The sequence below is a fragment of the Zonotrichia albicollis genome, chromosome 10, assembly GCF_047830755.1.
Source record: "Zonotrichia albicollis isolate bZonAlb1 chromosome 10, bZonAlb1.hap1, whole genome shotgun sequence".
Taxonomy (NCBI): Eukaryota; Metazoa; Chordata; class Aves; order Passeriformes; family Passerellidae; genus Zonotrichia; species Zonotrichia albicollis.
In genome coordinates, this window is record NC_133828.1 from 4,335,368 (window position 1) to 4,355,607 (window position 20,240).

Consider the following 20,240-nt stretch of genomic DNA (forward strand, 5'->3'; position numbering starts at 1 on the left):
CATTTCCTCCAGAACCTGCTGAGATGCCTTGTCCTTTGCTGGCTTGCTCTGCTCAGGGAAAAGGAATTGCCTCTCACACCTCTCTGTGGCACAGTTTACCTATATGCAAAATGAAGACAGTGCTTGCCCTCAAGGGGTGTAGAGAAGCTTAATTAAGCAGGAGATTCTTAGCCTTAATCAGACTTCTCTCACTTGCTAAGTACACGGGAAATCCTTCCGTTCAGGAACAAACTTGACACCATGACAAATGAATCAGCTTCCTTACCATTTTGCCTTTGGGAATTATTTTCCTTGGGAACAGATATTTATGAAGCTATAAAAAAAAAAAAAAAAAAAAATATCCAAAGCAAAAAAAAAAAAATCCTAAACCAAACTGATTCTCCACATTTCTATCATTGCTGACGTTTTTCCTTCATATTAAATGTTTCCTGCAATTTTATTTTACTGGGGATCCTGCCTCTGGGAATTAGGTAAGGACATGCATGACACAAGATGTGATAGGTGTGTGAGAGCTGTGAGGTGTTGGTGGGGAAATCCATCCATCCACCCCATCCCATCCCTCAACCCCAACCCTTTCCCTCTATGGATATGATGATTTAGGAGAGGGGGGACCCCATCACCATCACTGCCAGTTGAGTTGTTTGCCACAGGGAGCTGAGAATAGATGCGGGGCAGCTTTGGTGACATCCAGAGCCTCCTGTGAAAGGACTTCAACACAGTTTGAGAAACTCAGGAGCATTACGGTGGCATCCAAAAGCACAGAGGATCACATCTGTTTTAAAGCCAGTGGGTTATTTCTAAATAGAGATGCCAAAGACAAGCAAGAGCATTTCAAAAAAAGTCACATCTCAGTGATTTCACTGAAATATTATCTATTTGTGGCATAAATAGATGCAGAGCCAAATAATTCTGAAGTATCTAAATTCCACCTTCCCTCTCCCACTCACAGAATCTGCTTTGAAGCAAAAATATCAAATTAATATGAGAATGATAGTTCTCACGGTATCCCCTGCCAGCCTAAGAAGGTACAGAGAATATCCTGAGAAACTCTGCTCTTAGGAAATATTAAGTTCACTTTTGAAAGCTATTAAGGGTTCACAAAATTAAGAGAAATATCCAAAGTTCTGGTATCTGACTAGAATAAAATCTGAACCCTGGCCCTCTGACAGTAAATCAACAGCGTGCATGTGAAATATGTTTTTTCCCCTCCTAAGCAAAGCGCACCAGCAGACCTGGCAGAGGCAGAAGAGGTTTCAAATATAGCACAGTCCTTTTTACCAGTGGGCACCCTTGGACCCAGCTCCTCCTGCTCTGTGCCCGCCTGCTGGGAGGAGATCTGAGGCCGGGCCTTGACGCGAGATGAACCCGGGCCAAGTTTATTCATTTTCCACGTCGCGATCTGGGCGATGCCCTCCCATTCCCATTCCTCCTGTCACACCATTCCTCCGGAGCTTTGGCTCTTCCCCAGCCCCACCTCTCCTGGGACACCCCCAGACACGAGCCCTGGCTCCGTGGTGGCTTCCCCAAGGAGACCTGGCTGACAGGGCTGAAATAAAGCTCAGCTGAGGAATGTCCCCACTGTTTGAGTCTCCAGAAGCAGCAGAGCTGGGATTATTTACAAAATCTCCTGTGCTCAGCTCCTCTTCCTCCCTGCCTCCCAACGAGGCAGCACCTTCCTGCTTCTCACCCCCAAAAATGGTTTTCCTTCACCTACTGATGGAAAAGTCCCTCCACACAGACTCTTTCCACTCCAGCTCCTCCACCACTGTGTTATCCTTCCCAGTTCCCACGTAGGGTCTATTTATTCCTCGGGGAGGGGATGGTTAAGAAGGAGACAATTCAATTTAAAATTCCATTTAACAGTCTCGGGCAGTTTTTTGGGTGGTTTCAGCACAGTGATGGACAAGTTGGTGTTCAATGCCTCTTAAAAAAGCCCCTGCCCAGCCCGACCCACTCATTTTGAGCTGTGAGTCACTGTCCCCTGGATTGCACCTACACGAGCCAGAAACTGGGTCACTGAACCAATCTGGGTTTAAAATATCCCAGATATTCTTTAATGAAGTGTCAACAACTATTCTCAGGCTGAAGAGCGACCGGAACACCTCCTAACAATCTTGCTTACATATGCAAAAAGTATGTCCCAATCTAAAATGTATTTATAATATAAAGTGGAGTTCAACACTTGACCCGAGTGTATCCCACTCTGTCAGAAAGACAAAGGAAATAAAAATGTGTTGCTGCAATTTCCTTGACAGCAAAAAAACCAAAACAAACAAGAAACCTCACACATATACGTCTAGGCCAATATATATGATAATGTGAGACAATGAGTTAGATTTTTCATGGCCATGCTGAAACTCATATTGTTAGTTCTAAAACTGCAGCCTACAAACACAATTCTTTTCCTTAATATGAACAATCTAAATAAATAAATACATTCTTAAAATCTCCTTGATTAAAACTTTTACTGAGTTTCTATAAACTTTGAAAGGGGAAGATTTTACAGCCAGGGCTGTGAACGCTCACAGGAAAAATAACAATGATGGCTATTATCAGTTTCTGTTGTTGTTGGTAGTTTATTATTATTACTATTATTATTATTATACTTTTGGTGGTGGAATCACCATCTGGATTATTATAACCACAGGAGTGACAAGATGCCCTCATCAGATCCATTCTCCATTGTGTCAGGCATTATAAAAGCACGTTGTGGGAGTGAGGAAAAAGTTTGTGATCGAAGCAGTTAATGCAGACAAAAGGTGCAGCGAGAAACAGAGGCCCAAAGAGAAGAACTGACACCAGAGCCCACAAAGAGACAACGTTAAGTCTCCAATACCCAGAGTTAGCAACTATTTAAACACAGATTTGTTTGTCTAGACAAATATGTATCTATTAACGCATATCACATTATGCATTTGAAGATAGTAAAATTAACAGAAGAAAAAAGGAAATAAAAAGGGATGTGGTTATTTGTTTTACATAGGTAAAATATCTTAATCAAAACTGGACTGATTAAAAGTGAAGCAGCACAGAGAAAACATGAGATTGAGCATTGCTGGTGACTCACTTCAGTCAAAAGCACTGTTCAAACCACAACCCATTAAAAAAAATTAAATAAAATTCTGATAATAACTGTTGGTAGGATCTGACCATGATTTGCAAAAGCCATGGCACTGTACTTCCTATTGGGATATGGACAGCAAATAATGAAGTTGGTGGTATTCCAGCTGAGGAAGACTCTGGTTAAAAGCAGGCAGACAGTGTGCATTTTCCAGCACAGAGATATTTCTTTCAGCTCTTACAACCAACTATTAAGTTTCTGAGGTCAAAAAGCCTCTCTTGTATTTTGCATATTTGATAATGATGAGTAAACTATGAAACAAAAAAGAATTATTTTTAATATTTTTCTTCTACTTTGATTTTGATTTGTATGATAATTGCAATAATTCAGAAATTTGGCATTATGCATTTCCTTTTACATTTACTTTGTTAGGTGCCTTGCAAAGACTGTTTTATTGGTGAGACTGATAAAATTAATTTCTTTAAAGAAAATATTTTTAGACTTGTTTAAATAGGCCAGATATTTCAGCTTCATTTACAGATGTGAACATGCCCAAAATATTTCAGCAGCTTAAGCCCTTTTTCCGCATTACATTTAAACAGTCCATTTTCGAGAGCTGCTTTTTGTCTTAAAGTTATTTAAAGTTTCATCTTGTCATTAGGCTACACTATGAGTAATCTAGAGTTCAGGTTTGCACATGACAGTTAATAACTTTAAATTCTAGAACAGAAGAATTCAAAATTAAGCCTCACACTATATAGAAAAAAGAGTTATTTTTAATAAATGGAAAATAATTTAGTCCTGAGTGGAACTGGATTTTTTAGCAGACAAGTTTCTGCTCTAGTGTTCAGCTCAAATTCATAAAAACAAATAGGCAAAATGACATTTAGCTGCAAGATCACATTTCTCTAAAGATAAACTGTAAGCTCTGCACAGCCATTGCTACCAAACGTTGTTTATCCGAGCTTTAAATTCTACTCCCAAATTTGAATAGACTGCAGAGCTAACAGTGCTTCTGAGGAGCAATATCAAAATATGTGCCTCCTGGGTCTAAAAACCACAAGTTATTTTATCTTCTGCTAAGAATTGAGGGATTAAAAAGAAAAAAAAAAGGTGGAGTACAGTAAGTAAATAAATAAATACATTATCTACCTTCATGACCTTTCTGTTCCTGCAAGCAAACAGCGTCCATCATTTGTAACTTGACTTTCCATAAAAGTAACAGTTCATAAAAATCTGTGAAACTACTACCGGGAACAAACAAATTAAACAATGACAATGTAATAAAATAAAACTGCTGTTCTACTTCTATAGCAGAAGAATTGCTTCTTCGCTGGGATTAATACATCTTGCAGAAAACAATTTTAAATAATGTGTAACATATGGATTCGGCTTTTATTATTCTTCTAAAAGAAGACAATTATATTTATGTGATAAACTGTTCAGTGTTAGTAGCATAATGTTTATATTACTGGCCACTTAAATAGTCTTTGGCGTAGTTTTATAAGGAACAGAAGCCTCCAGATCTTTTGAAATCCATCTTATAAAGTAAGTCCTGTCTGTTACTTGGAATGCAATGATTTTACATAGTTTTCTTGCTGGGAAAAAAACCCGTGGTGTAGGTAATCTCGTTGTTAAACTGCATGCATGATAACTTTCTGATGTTCTAGCTACAATTCCTATGCATTTCAGGGCTTTCAAATGAAAAGTGTGACAGCTTGGAGCTGTCGGGTAAAAGGAGGGGAATTAAAAAAAATAAAAAAAGAGAAAAAGCAGCAACTTTCAATTTTAACTTTTTAGAAAGGAATGGTCACAATACTCTGTGTTCTGTATTAAACCTTTTCAAGGTATTTTCGTTAATCTCCTTGCTCCTAGCAGCTCTGCTCTCTGATTATGCTGGGAGATTGCATTTAAGAAAAGAGTGAGTTTCGGGTAGTTTTCAAGGAGCTGCTTTTGTCCCCATTATATTCCAGATAATTTTCAAAGAGATTACACAGGAGCCACAGGAATATTTATCTCGCTATCTCCCCGTGCTCCTGAGTCGAAGCTGCATGCATTTCTAAAGGAAAAAGGAATGTGCTACCAAATAAATGTTTTTTGTGGCTGCTGTGTACATAGAATCTTGTTGTAAGCAACGCTGGCAGCAGCCTCTCTGCATTGCTGGGGTTCTGCTACCCTGTGTGTCAGTCACATTACAAGATCATTTGGAAAAAATTATCCAGGGTGGGTAAATATATTTATCTGGGCTTATATTATAAAAAGAAAGAGAGGGGAAAAGAAATAACAACAACGACAGTTTTTACTGTCCTCCTTTTTCACTCCTGGAGTACCAGTTCGGTATTTTCAATTCCCCACTTCTCCACTGCTTTAAAAAGTTGGGGTTGTTAACAAAAGATAAAGAGTGTAACCTAATGGAAGTGAAATCTGCATATTCAGTTAATTTGGGATTTATTATCCCAGTAACTAGACTTGCAACTGTTCTAAAACCGTTTTGACTGAAGACTTGAGAACAGTGCGAGTGGATGGCTGCCCCCACCCCCATCCTTAAAAGAAAACCTGTGCCTGCTGCTTCCAATTTAGTGCAATCATGCCTCTTACTGGCCAATACAAGATGCAGCATTAGCTGTCACATGCAAATGAGTATTCATGGGGACTTTGAAATGTGCAATAAAGAATAAAGACACGCATTCTGTGAATAATTGTTTTCTTTTATAAAACTGGATCCAAAAGGGAGTGCCATTTCACCCAGAGTCTATAGCCTTTCTATGGTTACAATCTGCTGTTGAAGCCAGATATTAGGAATGAAGTGTGGATAAATGGAGGACTCCAGTTTCCCGTGCTGTCAATCTTTCACAGTATTACATTTGCTTAACAAGAAATAATCCAACCCATGTTTGTGGTTCTTGCTATCTTGCTTTCTCTTCCAACTGAGGCTTTGAAATGCATAGGGATTTATAATAAAGTTGTCCACCTTGCATTAGCTTTTTTCATACAAAGCCCAACCTAAATTTTTCATTTTCAACAACACAGACAACAAAATCACACAGCAGTATGAGCTCCACTGCAAACCTGAAGTCTTTGAAAGCACTCTGATATCACTCACCAGGATGAGAGAGAAAGAATAACTTAGATGTTTTTAGGGCCCATTTACACACGGGGTGGGGGAAAAAAAAAACCCAAACCCAATAAGCTGTGTGCAGATACAGATTTGTGGGGCTGTGAGCAGCCAAGCTGAGCTCAGACTCACACACACCTATTCACCAAGCCTGCAGCAGAATGCCTCTTAGAGAACAAACATATCAATTCCTATTGATATCAAATCATGCCATGATGTGGCCTCATCTCCACAGGCAAGACCCCAAATCCTTAGTGAAGTAATGGGGAGAAAGTAAGTAGGTGCCTGGAGTGCAGCACCTTTGCAGTGATCTGCAGGGTCAGAAGTTGGACTTGATGATTCTTGTGGGTCCCTCCAACTGAGGATATTCCATGATCCTATGGGAACTGCAGGCAGCTCCCCAGTAAATTCAGACTTGGCCAAGGTGGAGCAGAGGTGGATAAAACCGGTTATCCAGCTGGAAGAGGAAAAGCTAAGGATAAATGCTGCCTGTACCAGGGTGGGACTGACCAGTGCAGGCCAGCATGGGGGCTCAGCAGAGGGAAAGGGCCCCCTTGGAGATAACTCAGTGCCTGGGATTATATATAACCTGAAAATTAGAGGACTCCAGCTCATAGCTTCTCAGCAGGCAGGCTCTGTCCCAGCAGGAGTCCCAGGAAGGTGATCAAAGAGCTGGGAGGCATTGCATTTTCCTCTCCCCCTCACATTAATGATTCCTTGTTGACTTGTTTACTATGAGGGAGATCTCTTGAAACACAGGTGCATACATACAAATACACCAAAGAAATGAAGCCCTGAAATTATAATTCACAATTGATGGAATTACTGTAAACAGAGGCATAAAGGTGTGAGGGGAAACTGCAGGGCTGTTTCAGGGCTGGGAGAAGGATTCTCACCTACAAAGGTAAGTGACCAAATGACCAAACCCATCCCTCAGCTGCATGCTTGCTCCTATGATCCAATCTGTCAGGAAGACAGCTGGTTCTTTTTAGCTTTTGATCCATATTTTACCTCCCAAGGGAGGTGAAAAGCAGGGTGACCCTGGGGCTAGGGCAGAGGTTTGAAACAAGGAGACTTGGTTTGTATCCCTGAATCATCACAAACTTCTGTAGGCATGTTACTCAGCTCCTCATTTTCCTACTTACCAAACACAGCTAGCAATATTTTGGTATCTCACAGAGATGTTAGCACAAGCCCTTCAACATACATATCTGCTCATATATTATCTGGATGGAGTCATTTCCAAAACTGACTGCAAAATACTCACAAAATGCACACAGCTCCGTGAGGCTTAGTCATGCCAAACATGATGCGTGGCAACACATCCCTGCAGCCACAGAAATGCAAACCAGGAGCTCATTCCCACACTAAACATACCTGGGGGTCCTCAAGGACTGGGTCCTTTTATTCTGCAGCCCCAGCACAGAGGAATTTCAATTATTCCTGCATCTTTGCCCTGCTGTCTATGGCACAGGTGGCCCTGTACTTGGAGGAGCATCACAGGGGAGATCCACATTTGAGGACCTAATTTGGCTTTGCATTATCCAGAGCCCCAAATCCACATTTCAGAGGGTGGCTGCAGCCTTATCCGCAGTCTCTGTACACAGTAGGGACTTGGCAAATGGAGTTTGGTGAAATGGCACGGCACACTACATAGGAGATCGACTATAAATCAGCAGATTTTGGCTCTGCTCCTGGCTCTGTCACTGATTTACCATGGAAACTTGGGCAAATCTTTCACTCTCCCTATCCTTCATTTTCCGTACCCATAATGTAAAGATAATGATGCTGCTTTGCAAGCTCTTTTGAGATCCCGAGATGTTAAGTGCTAAGTGCATTTTATTAACATTAATAGCACCCAACCGAGAGGATGCTGTACAGCACTAGCCTGGCTGTCCCCAGAAAACAGATTGGTGTGGGGAAAGTGTGCATTTGTTAAGCAGCTTAGACACTGCTCATTCCCATAATACTTCCACAACACACGGGAACAAGATCTGACCTACTAAAACAAAAGGAGAAAAAAAAAAGAGAAAAAACAAAACGCCATAAGGAGAAAATTTCTAATGTGACCTGTCATCTTATTTCCAGCACAGGAAAACTTGGGGATTTACTGGAGATTATCAGTGTTGCTCTGTGTGGTTTTCGTAGCCAGCCACAACCCCAGTGCTCACAACTTGTGGTGGAGACCACTTCCATTAGCAGGCATTAATCACCATTTTATACACTCCAGCCCAGCCATCACCGAGCAGACAGCAAGTAGATGCACTCAGTTATATTCTATCACACTTTATATCTGACTCAATCTTAAAATAAGTTAATTGTACTGAATTATATCCCAGCTCTTGTATTTACAGGACCACAGCGTATTACAACGTATATTCTTTAAATGCTAACAGGCTTTGTTGCTTTGCACTTCAATTTTCCATGTTTCTGCTCAAATATGTATCACAACATACACAGTAGAAAGAGCCATGAAAATTTTATTATTAATGCATGTTTTTTCCTTTGCTGGAGATAGAACTTTGTTGTGCATGTTATAAAATGTTAAATATTAGAATTATTTAAAGTTAATAGCATGCCAAAGAAAATGACTAATAATACATTATACAATTAGATGCCTTTCACATGAGCGAATCCATTAACAAAATAAAATACATTCAAACAGAAGACTTCTGATTTGCAATTTTTAGCAAGGATTGCCCATGTGTAAAGCTAAATTATTTATTCTTTTTTAAAAAAATAAAATGCTGGATACATCAGTTCGCAATTATTTGCATTATGTTTGGATGCTTTATCATGTGGCTCTGATTCAAAAATATGTATCTCTAAGTTGCTGTAGCATCTTCATATATGCAAAGTATTAAGCATGAAAAAGAAAAGTTTTCTTTCCTCAAATTCAGCTGATGATACCAGAAGCCCTTGGTATTGCACTTTTAGCTATTTTGGGTGTCTTTTTGTTATCCCCCTTCAGCTCAGATGTCCTCACAGCTTCACAACTCCACTTTCCCCTCCCAATTGCACACCTTGTTTTCTAGACAGAATCAATTCCATCCCATCCCACCCTTACAGATCTCAAGTCTGGCATCATGCAGCTCCACCTAAATTTATTCAGATGCTATGTACTGATTTCCTACTTATTTGAAACTCGTTATCCCATCTCCTCAGCTGATGTCAACATTATCCTGGAACAAAACACTGAGCAAGCAGCTAAACTTTTCTCACAGCAAGGCACAGCTTTTAGCTCTGCAGTGATGTAATCTTCTTGCCATTTTCCTCCTGGATTTTGCTTTTCCATCAATGCCCTGTCTCTAGAAAGGCCCCCGACGCCAGCCAAAGGAAGTTCCTCCAAAAGCAAATAATCTCCTCCCTCCTTGCATCCATCTTCTCTTCACTGCTGCTATCTACTTAATTAAGTCGTTCTCAATCTTCTGTATCATAAGCACATAATGCTGGTTGATGGCAATGTGTTTTGAAATCCCTGTTTGTTTGTTTTTTAATTATCTGATTACACCAGGAAAAGAAAAAGAAAAAAAAAAAAGAAAAGTGAAGAAAAATAAAATAACATAAGAAAAGGAGATCTGTCTGGTGTACTACAAGAAGCACAAATCCATCAATCCAGCGAAGAACTCCATCTTACTCTCTTGCAAGAGATTTTTTTTTCCCCACTTTCTAACAGTCTGTCCAATCCAGTCTTTATAAATCATGGGATTTAAAAGTGTGATGGAAACAACTATAGCAAATTCTGGTAAAATTATGCAAACCTGCAAAATTCAGGTTAAAGATGCCTTTTATTATCACCTTTATTTAGCTAGGGAGAGGTGAGGAATGCCATACTTAGATTCTGCTGAGGTTTATGTCAGGAGTTTGGCATAACCTAACTCCAGGCTACTGTCACCCTAAAATATCTCCTACCCATGTGTGTCCCAGTGTCAGCTCAGGTGCAAGCCATGGATGAGCCAAGTCTCCCACGTTATGTCAGCTGGTAATAGGGGAAAAAGCGTGCAAAAAGGGACACAGAGAAGGAATATAAACTAGCAGAATTGGACACTGGCTCTGAAGAAGAAGGAGAAAAATAGTATAAAATATTTATTCCATTATATTCAACTCTCCATACCCCGACTATTTCAAAATTTGACCATGCTATGTTGTATAAATAATAACAGTAATTACACAAAGAAGAGACAATGCGTTGAAATTGGAGCCATGGATTCATAGGATGATTTCAAAAGGCATCACTCTCCCAACTCACCCCGAGGTGTTTGTCCATGTGAAGGGCTTTGATTAGGCTGGGATTGTTACAGTAGAGTTGGGAAATGGGACCTTTGATCTCGAGAGATCTGAACAATCCCTGTTCCTTGTACTGACAACAGGCGTGGTACAGGCTGAATGGTGTTAACATTCGGGTGAGAGCTGAAAACCCAAGTGAGAGCTCTGCTACATTCTCACTTTTGAGACTCTAGTATCATGCATAGCTTCGAAATTAAAATACAGTGTGACTACCTCTCCAAGTGTTTAAATTAATATGTTTAATAATGCCCAAAATAATAAATCTAAAGTGTAAATCAAGACATGGAAGAGAAGGTGGAAGCAATGTCTTTTTCTTTACTTTTGTATATATGATGTGTGCCAGTTCAGGACAATAGCTTGTGACACTTCATATCACTATTTGTTTTAGCTTCTTCCTCTGAAAACGTTTTCCCACCAAAGATACGTGCAATATTTTCCTGCACTTATATATGATGGGATTTTAATTTTTTTAAAGTGAAAAAAGCAATGGTGTAGTCAAGAACAATTAATAATTTCTCTAAATACAGGCATCTAATGATTCTTAAATGCTTTAAGACATCTCATTCAGCTTCTAGCACCCAATCTCCAAGGACATAACTGTCCTGTAGACCCAACAGCCCTCTGAGAGTCACTCTGACACTCAGCATCCTCTCAAGTGGCACTAAATAACAGTGATTAAGTAACTGAATCAACACCAAAATGCCCCAAGAATGTATTAAGGGAAGATGCTTTCCAGGACTCTGATAATCTGCTCCTGCAAGAAATTCCACTGAATTTTTACACAATAACAAGAAAAAAAAAAAGAAAAAAAAAAGAGTAGGAAAGGAAACAGAAATATTCAGTTCTATATCCATAAAAAAGGATGTTGTGAGCACTTGAAAATTCCTTAAGAACAGTGTTATATTTTTAGCAGTAATGTAATTCTAGGAAATATGTAAGCACAAATGAGACAGTCTATGTAAGAACACAGGTTTCCTCATAAAAATTTCCAATTTTCAGAGAAGTTATACTTTAGATTTTCTCCTTTTCCTTTTTTCCTCCCTGAGTTTTTACATTTAAGTGTTTGGACCACACCACTCTTAACCCATGGAGCTCAACACTGAAATGCATTACCAAAGTCTCCTCCAACCAAAAAATCATTTGCTACTCACAACAGTTGCCCCTACCACAGCATTTATGGTTTCCCCAGTTCTCAACACACGGAACACCACAAATACCATGATAAAGCCAAATTCCCTGGTGCAACAACTTCTTATCCCATGCCACCCTGCAGTGTACGTCCATATATAACACCATCCTTTTTGTTGTAGGCTTGTGTTTGTCAGCCACTTTTACACACAAACCACAGAATTGCAGATATTTACCACAGGGGAGGAAACCACCCCAAATATTAGGCCACACCACAGTCTTGTAAGACCCTGAGCATGACCAATTATAAGTAGGAGCTCTGCAGATTAGTTCTCCAGGGTGTCCATCTCCTCAAAGCACAAACATAACACACAAAATAACTTTGATACTCAGTTCAGTTTATCTATAAATGAGTCTGGCAAGCCCCACACTCAGGAAATGATCCCATCATCCTAAAAATCACAGGTAGAAAGCTGTCCTGTTAATACTTTCACCAAACGACTCAATAGTTTATTTCCTTTCCTCACTTTTTTGGCGCTCTGCGGAATGGCATTTCCTGTAGCGCTTCCACCAGAACAACAAACCCAAACAAAGAGTCACCCATGACAACGATGAGCATCCCCCAAAAAAAGGCAGCCTGCAAAGCTCCAGTCCTTCTCAGCAACTAAACAACACTCCTTGAGGGGTTATCAAGAAGCTCTTCAACTCCTCCAAGTGTTACTAAGCAAGACGCTATTGTAACGCAAATGGTGCTGCGGGTAGGGAAGGAATAAAAGGCATGTTTGAAATGCTTCATCATACAATACATGCCATAAAATCCATGGTATGTTTGTGGCTGACCACACCGACCCAGCCTGCTGCCTCTTCTGCCCCGTTCCACTGGCTTATTCAGCACATGAAAAGGAAAACATGACAATACCACTCGTAAGAGAAATTTTACAGAGCTGCAGATTGGGCAACTAAGAATTCTGAATATTTTTTCTGTCTGCTTTTTTTTTCCCTTCACACTGAGCACAAAATAGCTGTATTGGAAATACAGTAACATTCAAGCTCCATTCATTTTTATTATATGCTTTATATATATATATATATATATATATATATATAATGTGCATATGCATACATACATGCATTATTTACAAAATAATTTGAAGCATTCATTGCAAAAATTCATATTTCCATTAGATTTTGTACCTGACTTATATTTAGAAGTCATTTTTAGAAGTGCTACAGTTTCTCCCCTTCCCCTCTGGAAAGAGAAGGAGAAGATGTGGAAAACATACTTTCCTTTGAATAATATATAATAATAAACTTTCTGTACCTTTAAACAGACAGAGAAAAAGAAGAACCCACATGAGTTAACATGCACATATTAATTGATTCACCAAGTACTGCGGGCTCAATTAAAGTATTCTGTTGTCAGAGTTTTAAAGCTTGGAAAAAAAAAATTAAAAAATGAAATTCTTGGCTACAGCTTGGCATATGCAGGTCTTAACCCAGAAGCAAGCTGTTTTATAATTATTTTTGAAAATTGCTTCAGTCCATTTTATTTTCTGTGCTTGCCTGGGAAGTGTGAAAAAGAAAGAAAAAACTATTTTTGACTCAAGGCTTTCAAGACATTTTGGTTCTCAGCTAGCAAGTAACCCAGTTTGAGCCTGATATTTCCATCGTGAACTTTGGATCACTCTTACTGGTTTCTCAGAGCGACTGGTCACATGAAAAGCTGCTGGCAGACATGAGGAAGACTTTGCTGCCTGTGCTGTGCTTGATCACACCAGAAACATCACCAAGGCTGGAGAGTGGCTTTAAGGCTAGACCCCCACCAAGGCACACTCATGTGTTTTTAGGGATACTCATATATGCCTAAAAATTAATATCTATAACCTAAAACATCTAAAAATATCTGAGATAGCCAGATATAAAGGGAAATCTCACCAAGGTATGCACACAAGAAATTAAGAAACCACAAACAAAAAGGAAAGTGACTGCAAGAGAGAACCATTCCTCTTTATTTTCCCCTTTTTATCCAGTGTTCTTTGCTGCAATTTTAAAATGAAGCCCAGGACAATCCTCTTGGCCCTCCATGTTTGTAGCTGCTCTCTGGAGGCTGGTAGCTGAGACAGGACCTGCCCTCCTGTGCCCATGGAGCCTTTGCTAGGGGGAGGATCAGAGGCCCTGCCTGCCTTTAAAATGGATATACTGGGGTCAATGGAAAGATATAGCTATTTGTGAATGGGAGGTTTTGTTGGTTTGGGGTGGGACTTTTTGTTGTTGTTGGTTTGGGTGGGGGCATAAAAAAGCCCATATTTTTTCTTATTTTAAACAAATAAAGCTGTGAAAAGAAAACGCATCTCTTTCTTTTTCTTTCATCCAGCTGCCTCCTCCCTCTTTTCTCCCCTCCTAAAATCTTCCTTCACAACCAGCCAGCCCATTTGTGCTGACCTGGAGGCTCTGTTTCAGAGACAGCTCCAGTCTCGTGCCTGTGCCCGCTGAGGCAGAGCCAGCCAGGAAACCACTCTGGTTCCTGATAGCCCAGCTCACACAGACATATGGTCCCAGCAAGCTCACGGAATCAGCAATATTAAAATTAAATAAATAATTAAATTTTAAAAATCCCGAATATTTGTCCCTCTTCCCTCCCGGTTCACTGATGAAGAACGTGTCAGTGGGGTTGAAGAATCCTGCTGGTTAAAGGTATCATCCTTAGCTGCTCATATGGTCAGAGCTCTTACTTGTCAATTAGATCAATCTGAGTCATTTTAGAACAATAAATATAAGTGCAGATGGAATATAAACATATTGAAGATTACTGTTTCTGGCGGCTGTTGTTTATTAAATGAAAAATTATGTCGGAGTGAAGATTTTGTTGGTATTTCAAATGGAAAGGAAAAGTAAATGGGAATTAGATATTTCTTAGGAAAGAAAGCAAAACAAAATAAAAAGAGCAGATCCTGAAATCCAACAAACTACCACACCACAACCTCCAAAAAAGCCTATGAGTAATAAAAAAGCAGGGATTTTACCTAAAATGCCACCTATGAACAACCTTTAGAGAAGGGATATGGCACCTATAAACTCAAAACACTAGGTATGTTGAAATCCATAAAATTTCCAATTACTGCTCCAGAATTTATTGTGCACATATGGAAAATAATACTTGTAAAAGAGAAAGGGGTTTGTGCCTGGTGCTGTCAATACTGTGAAGGATGGGGTGATTATAAAGCAAATTAACAATACTTTTAAATGTGCATTCACTTATCTTTCCAATTAAATCCTTGTTAAACAACTGCACAGACAGTAATGGTGCTTCTGCAAAGCACTGATCAAGACAGTTTTATTGTAATTTTTACTCTGTAACAATTAATCAAGTAGGCATTTTCTTTATTATTAAATTATTTAGTTAATAAATATTCGCAATCAGTTCACGTATTTCTGGTTCAAACTTTACTCTTAATTTTTTCCTTACACTGAATCATATCCTGCTAAATTCTTACAGAAGAAACAACATATTTTAATTCTTATTTTGTCCAAGTACTTTTTTTGTTACTGTGAGGTAATGGAAGGAGGAGATTAAATTAACTTTTTTCCCCCCTCAATGTAGGAATATTTGGATATCTTTGGCTGTCCTCTTCCATGTTCCACAAGAAAAGCACCTCTCTGCAATAACATAATATTTAGCCTCTGTAAAAATTCCCATATTTGCCCCTGCTTTGGTACATAAGCAGAGTAACAGAGCTGTAAAAACACAATCATTGACCTTTGCATGGTCTGTGGTGCCTTGCAGTTAACACACAAGGTATTCCTAATGAAATAAAGAGATGCAAAGGTCATCTGCACAGCAAACACCCAGCATTTTGCAAACAAAGCTCTGGATATAAAGACAATTAGGAACTCTCTTGTATTATGCATGAACCAACCCTTGCTGAATGAACCACTAAGTACTGAAATCTGTATTTCCATGGTTAGTTTCCCTGGACATGTATGCATTGAGATAGAATCCTGGTGCTTCAGAAATGTGTTATGAACTCTTTATAGCTTTTTTTTTTTTTTTTTTTAGTTAATTTAGTACTCATGAAAATTGCTTGATTGGCAGCCATAGAAAGTGAATGCCTTTCCAGCTACTGAGCAGATTAGCACAGGAAACATAAGGAAGGAAGGTTCCAGCTCCTCACCCAGGTGTCCCTGGTCTTCAGCATGGAGTTAATTGAGGATTGATGGGAGAGGAAGCAGGACAAGGAACCCGGCTTAGCACAAAGAAGATCCCCATGTTCATAAAACATTAAAAAACATCCTTATAAATGTGTGTCACACACCCATACACAGGGCCAGATGGGGTTTGGAGCAACCTGACCTGGTAAAAGGAATCCCTCCCTGTGGCAGGGTGTTGGAAAGAGAGGAGCCCTAAGGTCTCTTCCAACCCAAACCATTCTGGGGTTCTATAATCAGCACAATCGCTTCAACCAAAGCGAAGAAAAATTCACTTTTACTCACAAATTCTGATAGATGAAAAGTCTTCCCTTGTTCTTCTTTTTCAGGCACTTTTTGCCCCATTCTTGCTGTATTTGCTGTTGAAAAACACTTCTCCCCTTTCCTCAGGTTGATGTAGTGGTGCCTTAATGACTCTGAGCAGCCCCACCTGGGGTCATGTCAGACCCTCCCAGGGGTTTGGGACAGAACAAGGGATCTTTTCAGCAGTACCTCATACCCTGGAACTGCCAGCACACACTACAAGGCTTAACAGACCCATAAATGTTATTTTATCACTTTTCCTACAGGTGTGAATTAAAACAATATCCTAATAAATACATGTAAGTCATTTAACTTACTAGAGTTGTGTAAAATCAGCAGAATCCTCCAAGTACCTTGTCTGTTTCTGGTTTGTTGTTTGTTTGTTTTTTTAGCATTTCAACTTTTAGACTTGACCAATAATATCAAAATCATAAGAGGAATAAGTATCTCTAATATCTCCAGCTATAATAGATGCCTTTACTATAGGTGCTCAGCCAAAAATATTGGCTGCCTGGTGACTTTGTTTCTAAAGCCCAAGTTTTTCAGTGCTTATAGACTAAGAAAAGTACAAATTTCCTGATGTCAGTTTGGTACAAGCAGCTTCTCCTGCCTTGATTCAGTGATTTGAAAAATGATGACTTAGAGTTTTGAAAGTGCTGAGAGATGTTATAGCCCAGTCCTCTGATGATCAACTGATCTTTTCAGCTCTTAATGGGAAAATAAATCATAGATAAAAGATAATCCCGTTGCACAGAAGCAAAAAAGGTGTGATATCAATAGACTTTTACAGGAAAAAGAAAACTCTGTGAGAGGGATAAAGTAAATAAGGTAGTTTGTTCTGCAGCTGCTCGTGTTGGCAAGGCCAAAACCCTGTTCAGGAGCTGCCTACCTCAAGAAATGAGAGCAAAACACAAAATATATTCAGAGAATTTAAAAAGATACCAGGCTTGGGGTTTTTTCATTGCAAACCCCTTTTCATCCCCAAAAATCTAGAATTTCAAGAGTGTTTTTATATTTTTACTGTTCTTATTTCTTCTTTAATGATAAAGCTGACAACTGTTAGTTTCTTCTCCTTTCATATTCACCAGTTCTCTCATTTAATTTTTGATGCTGCAGATGACATTAACAGTATAGGAAAAGGAGCCAAATAAAGCTTTGCTATATTCTAATTAATGATTATTCTAATAAAAAAAAAAACTTTGATATGGCAGCCAGCCTAGAGTGCCTTCTATAACCCTCAGTGTGATACATATTATTTATATCCTCTAAATGTAGGTGTAACACAATGGCAAAGTAAGAAAGAAGAAAGAGCCCAATGAGTATTTGGCCTGTAGAAGAACTGATTGCAGTCAATCTCTGCAATGCAAATAGGCTTTGTCAGAACATTTGCTTGCATTTATAATTAAATTAAACTTTAACTAAAATTAAGGGAAGAAAAAAAATGTAGCTATGGTAAAATTGTATGTATAAATACTCCGTTCCTACTGTTAACTACCAAAAAAATGAAAGTACAGGGATTGACCTGAGGAGGTCACAGTAATTACTGAGGGATGGGGATGTGTGGACAGTGAGTTATTAACCATCATCCCACTGCAGAGCTTCGAGAGAATGGCAAAAAAGAAGGTGGGGAGCACACAGTAGTGTTCCTGGTAAATTTTTCCCTTCATGAAGCCATCTGAAAGTGCTGCTGACCTCAGCACCTAAGGAACACCAGGTTCTGAGACACACTGGAAGGAGAATGCTCTCCCAAGCACACCACAAATAAATCCTGTTTTCCCCATCTCCCCACAGCATTTTCCAGGTACACCATGACTCAGTGGGCTCTTTCCTGCCTGCAGATTCCTACTTAGCACAAGAAAAGGATGCTATTTGCACTGTTGAAACAGTGGCTGGCTATCCTTTGCGTCTCTGCTCCTTCTTGAATGTTATAATTTTATAATTAAAAGTTTCTGGATTATTCTTTGGCAGCTACAGTGCTCAGTTCTTCCACTTCTCACATGTGGTGTTGGGGTCACCCCTGGGGACTGTTAGGTGACATTAGGATTTACCTAAATCAGCATTTCTGCATGCATTCACCTGAGGGAAGACCTAAGTACAGACCTGAAATTTTTTATAGACAAGATTTTAAAGGATGTTTAAAGGGAGTTTGGACAGACATCACCACTGCCCATCCAAAATCCACTCCTTTGTGACATAAAACACATGAATGCCCTCATTTAATCAATAAAGAATAACATAAGAAACAGTGATTATCACAACTTATAAGATGATGACATCGCTCTCCAGGGGCATTAGTTTTCTTTGAATTTCCTGTGGTCACTCAGTAGGCAGATTTTTTTGCACATGCCTTAAGTAACCAGTGCCAGACTGGCTTTAATGTACTATTAACTCCACCATTATATTTTCATTTTTCACAGTAGTATAAACCAGAAGGAAAAGGTGTCTGGTCCCTCTCTGCTGCAAAAAGCCAGCTTAGGCTTCTGTCTAGCTTTACAGTATCAGCCCATCTGTTTTAGGTGAAAACTTGAGCAGTAATGTTAACCTCAAGTATGTTAACCTTTGGATGCCACGAGACATGATAGACAGGACCATTATTTTTATGGCACAGTTTTTTCCTGAGCAAAGAGCTCAAAGGCAGTGTAGAAGGATAGAAAATCCCATTTTTGCCTATGTGTCTCCAAACAAAATACAGCTTACAGTCATTTTGAAGCCAAGGCAGGCTTCATTATCGACACACAAATACCCAACAACTATAAATTTAAGAGAACCTAAGTAATGAATCAAAACTGTGAAGCTGATTGGTAAATAATGATTTATTCAGTCTTTCTGAATTTGCTGGCATAAATACTGATTCCTCATGAACCAGAGTTCACCCTCCAGTTTCAGCTGAAGACGAGACTAATCTGGAGCAGCTGCGGAGGTGGCAAACACCTACTGATCCCCTGAAACTCTCCCTGGAGATCTAAATGGAGGCTTGAAGGTGGCAATATTTTTACATCTCTCCTATCTCTCAATTTCATGAGAATTTCTGAGTCAAAGCTCTTAGTTTATGTATAGTACCAAGCTAATTGAGGGAGTTGTTCTCCAGCAGCTATCACCCTCACACAGAATACACAATATTTAGCAGTTCTGGTAATAGTCCCCAGGTAACTTATAAAAAAAGCATAAAAAGTAGGACAAAATGTTGCAGCAGCTTCACATTTATACTTGATTCATTCAAAAGTGTGCAAGGTCTTTAATGTAATATAAGATTTGGTATTTTGCCTAATTTCTGAGAAACTTGATTCTATTTTCTTGCTAAGTAGCATCATGAGGTTCACTATCACTGATGATATTTGCTAAGATTTTAAATGTGGGAAGAGTTAGTCTTTGGTAAGAGCGGCAAACCAGTTGGAGATAAATGTATTTGTCATTCATCCTTATTAGTTCCCAATATCAGCTTTCACACCTGTAACAGGATCTGCAGATCAATGTTAGATTTCTTTAGGCCACATCAGTGAAAAGCATGCTGTTGTATTTGTGGAAATATGTTTATTATACACAGAATCTGTGGAAATATGTTTAGTAAATACATACAGGATGGTTCTTATTCTGGTTAGCAGGTCCCCAAAATATTCATCTTTCCTCTTTCATTTTCTGGGGTCAAACCTTTGTGTTTTCAAAATCAGTGGTAAATCTTCCACTGACTTTGGCAGAGCCAGTACTCCACTTTTAGTCTTTCCTTTTAAGTTCTTTTCAGCACCTTTTTCTCTTTCACTGGTTTCCTTTGGATCCCTGCTCTACTTTTGGTTTTGTTTAACTTTCAACATCCAAACAATCTGCTATTTTTCCTTTTTATCTTCTTCATTCCCCCTCACTTTGATTCCTTGGTTTCTACATATGCTTTGCTTTTTGCCACCTTATTTCACGTCTCCATTTCCTCCCGTATTTTTAGATTTGTTTGTTGTTTGTTTCTCATCTCAAGTTTAACTACTATTTTCCTCTGCTTACTCTGCTCTTTTCTCCTCTCTCCTAGCTGACATTTCCCTCTGTGCAATATCTTTCTACCTTCCCTTTCCTCTCTTTTCCAAAACAGGGCTCATCATTCTATGCCACTAATGTATAGCAGATTCTGAAATACTGTCATCTGAGACAGTTAAG

At 39.1% G+C, this 20,240-nt stretch overlaps 1 protein-coding gene across 1 annotated transcript in view; it reads right to left on the minus strand.

Annotated features, from left to right (window-relative positions):
* Positions 1-20,240, minus strand: part of ARHGAP15 (Rho GTPase activating protein 15) — a 321,279-nt gene that overhangs the window by 81,732 nt on the left and 219,307 nt on the right. The window lies entirely within an intron of this gene.